This window comes from Rhipicephalus microplus, chromosome 6 (assembly GCF_043290135.1).
Source record: "Rhipicephalus microplus isolate Deutch F79 chromosome 6, USDA_Rmic, whole genome shotgun sequence".
Lineage (NCBI taxonomy): Eukaryota > Metazoa > Arthropoda > Arachnida > Ixodida > Ixodidae > Rhipicephalus > Rhipicephalus microplus.
In genome coordinates, this window is record NC_134705.1 from 203308366 (window position 1) to 203314494 (window position 6129).

Consider the following 6129-nt stretch of genomic DNA (forward strand, 5'->3'; position numbering starts at 1 on the left):
AATGCAAGTCAAATGAACAATGAATTCCTGCGGCGCACAAGTATCCACAATGTGAATGCAAAACTGAAGTATAGTACGTTAAAATGAATTTCACAATGTCTTTGTCGATAAAATTATGGGAGGCGTAATCTTTGTCCCTACTTTGAACCATATAATCTAAAGCATTGCCTCCGAGATGCGGCACACAGCAATTCATCTGTAGAGCAGACGGCGGATGACAACTTGCCATAAAGCGTGTTCTTCAGTCTAATACGGCAGTCTTCGTGCCCCAGATGATAAAAATTTGTTATGAATCGTCTATGAACTCATTCAACATTCAATTCTCTTACCCAACGTGTTGCAAACGCATGGCCGTCGCAGCAGCTCCATCAGTGTGTCAGTAATGGAGAGGCACCACATATTAGAAGTCTCAGTGCTCTACGTATAAGAGTGAATTCAGATTGATTTGTGGGGTTTAACGTCCCGAAACCACCATATGATTATGAGAGACGCCGTAGTGGAGGGCTCCAGAAATTTCGACCACCTGGGGTTCTTTAACGTGCACCCAAATCTGAGCACACGGGCCTACAACATTTCCGCCTCCATCGGAAATGCAGCCGCCGCAGCCGGGATTCGATCGCGTGACCTGCGGGTCAGCAGCCGACTACCTTAGCCACCAGACCACCGCGGTGGGGCGAGTGAATTCAGATACTGTAAAATACCGTGTTCAAAATAGTTACTCCTATCTGCTAAAACAGCCTTTCTTCACCAAATGCGGTCACGTTCACTCGCTTTTGAAGCTTATTGCCACTTTTCCGTTCGGATTTCTAGATTTCTCCACTTATCAGCGCAGTCTCGAAGAGCTATGATTTGTACCACGAATATTGTCGCTAAAACTAAGTAATGCAACATGTTTTTTTTATATTACTGTATTATGGCCTTCGGTTGTCTATTTACGAGATTTTAAGAAAAAATCGAAGATGAGGTTTTTGTTATTATTCAAATTTCAGTGGAGTACACTTTTGCCAATATGAGAACTTTGAGGCAATATATAAAAATTTACATTTGCCCTACGGCAGCAATAATTTATGTGCTTAATGAACACACTATATCCTTAAAACGTGTCAAGTTTGAAAACGCTGCTTGCATTACTTTCGGAGAAAAAAAGTGAGGAATACGTAACCTCTTTTAAACTGTCGCAAAATTAGACATTCTTAAAAGCTGTTTTCTTTAGGTCTACAAACTTGAAACCGTATGAATTCCTTCTTTATTTGACATGCATTTCAGGTAAAAAATATCATCCTTGAAACAAAAATATTTGTCTTTTTATAGCATCTGTAATCTTTGAAAATGACAGGTGACGAAATTAGTGCCTCCGTGTTGATGAAGTTTGATTTTTTTTTCTCGTAAGTTATGCCGTTAATCATAAAGCGAAGTTGACTTTCGGGCTACCTGGTGAGAGGTGCACGAAATATAAAATACTCATTGAAATCTAAGATATCAACTTTTGGACCCGTGTCGATCTTTCGTGGAATCACCCTTCTGTATCTTGGAGCCATAATCTGACGAAGCGTCATGGGACCCGAGGCAATCAGGCACTTGAGTACCAGGTGGCACAGGAGTTTGTAGCATGTGATTTGGCGCAGCGAGAGCAAAGTATAGTGCTCTGACACATGGCGCTCACGTGTCCAAACCTCAATCATTCGTGGCATTGAAGTGGCCTTGGAATGAACGGTCGTACATGATGCTGAAAGTGGCCCACCTTGACATGCGAGGGCAAAGATTCTCCCTTGAATGTTAGTTATATACAGCGAGATCTGTTCATGCGAGACCTATGTGTGATATCGATGCCATCAACCACTGGTTTCACAAGACTGGTCAAGTCTGTGTTCGAAACAGAGATGTCCACATCATAGCTGACACAATTAGTGGTACCAGTGCTCAATGGGATGTACGAGCGAACTTTTGTGCCATGAAATTCTGTAATTTTGCTCAGTGTGCTCAGTGCAGTCTCGTGTGCAACGTCGATATTAAGAACATTTCTTTCTTCGTGAGTTGAGTCTCACTTCCCTTACTTCGTTTGGCACCACCGCCTCAAGGAGCACCGAGACCGATTGTCTGTTGAGCCTCCTCAATTTATTGGTAGCAAACTCTTGTACAAAAATAACTGTACTGACTGTGACCTTCTGAGTAGTTATCACGCCAGATTAGCCTGATATCAGGGAGGACACGATGTTTCTGCGCTTCGCTTTACGTCTTTGTACGAGTTGAAAGTCGTCCTCAGACTGTTCCTCACTGCTGAGCGAGTTGACACTGGTGTCATCGCTGTGCGCGGCGCTACGAAGTTCACAGCGCTCTCTGGAGACTACCGCCGTGGTATCCGCCATTCCAGACGAGGGCACGGAACTTTTATACTTGCATTGGTTCCAGAACGAGACAGAGGTCCAGCGGTGCACGCAGAAATAGTAAGAAATTTGCGGAGCGGCAGTCACAAGCGTTCTCACATAAATTACGAGCAAATATCAGGGTAAAAAATGACATTCTGCTATCCAGAGACGCTGGAGAGTTTAAAAACTAATTGAATAGAGGTCCCGGGAACTGAGAGAAAATTATACAGATTAACTAAAAGAGAAACCTGTGATTTCCTATTCTAATGTAGGAATAAGTTAAAGTAGGATTGTGAACCTTTATTCTGAAGGCCAAAGAATTGTGTTGAAAACTTACAAAAACCTTCGGGAGTCAATAGAGTTGCTAAATGAGAAATCTGCTGCTGCTGGTACCCCAGTGTAATAATTTTGTTTTAGATCAAAAATGCACAATTTCATTTACATTTTTCAGTGCAATCGTTTTGTAAAAATACATCAAAACCGTAATTGTTAAAGAGGCATTGATACAAAACTTTGGCCTCGCGTTTTCTGCCGCAATGTGTTGCTGGTGACCTGTTAGTGATAATACGACACATTGTTTGCTGCAGCACGCGACAAATAATAAATTACAGGTCCTAATTATTGAACAATTTCAGTTTCGGTTTGAGAGAGTTTCTAAAATGAGAAGCCACCAATAGGGGACGGCTCCCTAGCCACCGGGTGCAACTATCACCACCTGACGTGTGGAGCTACCAACCACGTCAGCACAAAAAACTGTTACACAATTCACCAAGGTCCACATCAAAAATTACTTTCGAAAAGGAAACAGCACAGCAGTGCCGCCAAACACAAAATTTCTAAATCGTGCGCCATGGTCATGTGCTCGCGACCGGCCGCCGAGAAATACAGACTTTGGAAAAAAAACAGCAAACGGAGGCTACGACGTTATCACAACTTGTTTTATTGATCGTCGCGTGGCAACATGCGGGAAGTACAGGGTCCTCAAAAGGTCCCCTTGACGGTGTTAATGGCACGATGGAGTCGAGGGCTCACGCAAACTTCAAAATAATTTAAAATACATTACAAGATATGTCCGCTGTTTATATTTTACAGGTGATATATGAATTTTAATTGAAGTCAACCTCACAGGTTATCTTGGCCCCGAACTTTCATGCTAGTACCCTTTTAATGAAATCAACCGTATATTTACTCGGCACTTGCGTTGAAAGTACCAGACAGGTTAAATGCCGTAGTCTCATGCCTTGCACAGACTGGAGCGAGATAAATAAGTAATATTCTTCGCACTTTGAGCGATCACTTTTCAAAACCGAGAATGAGATTCTGCCATAAAGCCTTCTGCCCCTGGTCATTGCAATGGATAGCCATTTCATTGCGAATGCATTTCTTAGTTGGTCTATGTCCGGCGTGCGTCGGGATCCATCTATCGCCCTCTCCCATAGCAACCACTGCAGAAACGCTAGCCTTTACAGCTAGAAAGGCATAGCGCGTTTCTCGTGACAGAAAAACGTCACGTGAAAAACGGCGCTATTGGCCGCACGGTGTAAGAAAAAGAAACAACAGAAATCAATATTATTCTAATGCTGGGTTCTCACATGCGAAACATTGTTATGGACGCACGCGATGCACTCACATTCTCTCAAGATTACCTTCGTGGAAGTGGGAGCATTTTTATGAACGAGTTTAGCCTTGCACGTGGAAGGCCATGCATGCAATGTGTAGCCGAGGGAAAGAAATTTAAACCCACTTTCATTTTTAAAAACTTACACACACACACACACACACACACACACACACACATTTACGAAAATTTCATATTGTCAAACCTCCCTGTCCTTCCTCATTTATTCCTCCTCCTCCTTCATATTGTCAGCCATGACAGGGACGAACCGTAAACACGCAAACAAATGTGAGATTTCCGTAAGCATGCTTCATGATTTCTTTACTAGTTGTGCACCGGATTCACCGGACTTCTTTTTGAGTTATATATAAGTGAGTGCGAAATCCTGAAACGCTCTTACCTTCCTATAACAATTTTGGTCTACCACAAGAGAGCAACCAGGCATAGATAGATAGATAGATAGATAGATAGATAGATAGATAGATAGATAGATAGATAGATAGATAGATAGATAGATAGATAGATAGATAGATAGATAGATAGATAGATAGATAGATAGATAGATAGATAGATAGATAGATAGATAGATAGATAGATAGATAGATAGATAGATAGATAGATAGATAGATAGATAGATAGATAGATAGATTCAGTGCAATACGCGAAGAAATGCTCTGCATTTAAATATTTCGTTAGTACTATTGAGCGTTGAAGTGAGCTTTCGTCAGGGCACGCCGTCCTTTCCAGCAGCAGAAGCATGAATAAATGAAAACGTGATCACGGTGGCCGCGGCTTGCTTGCAATTCTTCAGAACTGTTGCTCTCACGATGTTGTAATTAGCCGCCGGGCGCATGTAGTATGCGTCGATGGTCCTTCGTGCGTTAATGGACGACACGTCTTTCGCACTTGGTTGGATTAGTTCCCGAGTTACTTATTCATTGCAAGATCTTCATGGACGGGGCTTAGCAGATCAGTGCTAGAAAAATGCAAACGAATTGGCACTTTCGACTTGGTATTGCAATCTGAACGGAGCAGGGGCATATTAAGCGAAAACAAAATATGTTGGATTTGTATTATACTTGGTGCTTCGTAATTGCCGCTTTGATTTGTTTAAGTCATTCATTATTAGAAAGGTGATGAAAATAAAGTTTTGATGAAGCGAAAGAAGTCCACTAACAGAGTGCTTTTCTGCCCTATCGTACCGAATTGGGGTAAATGTATGTGGCAGAGACAACAAAAAATACCCTACGATCAATGAAAAGACACGCTAATGGAAAGCATCGATCACCTGTAATGTGCTTCACCTGGCTGTATTTCGAGAGCTCGCACTTGAGAATTCGTCGCTTACAAAGAAATGTGTTTAACACAGGGTGGCAGTTGGTTCGTCGATGTAGACATTATAAAAAGTGGAATAAGAAAGGTTAGAGAAAAAAAAAAAGATTCGGAGGTTAACCAGTCCAGGATAACAGGTTTGCTACGCTACATGTGGGAATGAGCTTGAAGAGACAGAGAGGCAGAGGGATGAAGGAAATAAATAAATATAGCGCATCTCACAGCAGACGCACAAACACGCCGAGAGTCGCCGTAAGTCAGTCTGGCGTGGTACGCGACATCACAACAGCGCCCAACTCACCACCGTTTCACAGTTTCGTGTACTTAGGGAGTGGCCAAAACTTGTTCATTCCCACCATAAAAGAAAATTCAGTTTCGGTGCATCCCACGTCTTGTGGGAATCGGTTCGATATCATAACTATCATGCTGGCACCTGACTATTGTGTTTATCGTTCATTCACGTGATGCAACGCCAAATTTGTTACATATATGAAGCTGACGAGACGGCTTCGAGCGCACTATGATCGTAGCATGTAGTCATGTCTTACTTGACACGCATCTCATGGTTATCATGTTTGGACGTGTCATTTACCTTCACCGTCCCTTCTTGTCACATAATACTAAATTTGGTATATGTGACGCTAGTGAAACTGCGCATCATGAGCGTGGCATGCAGTGATGTTCTTACATGACACAGATGTCATGATTATTATGTTTGCACCTGTTATATACCTTCGTCATGCATTCACGTCACGTAATACCAAGTTTGGTCTACGTGCACCCAAAAATGAGCACACAGGCCTACAACATTTT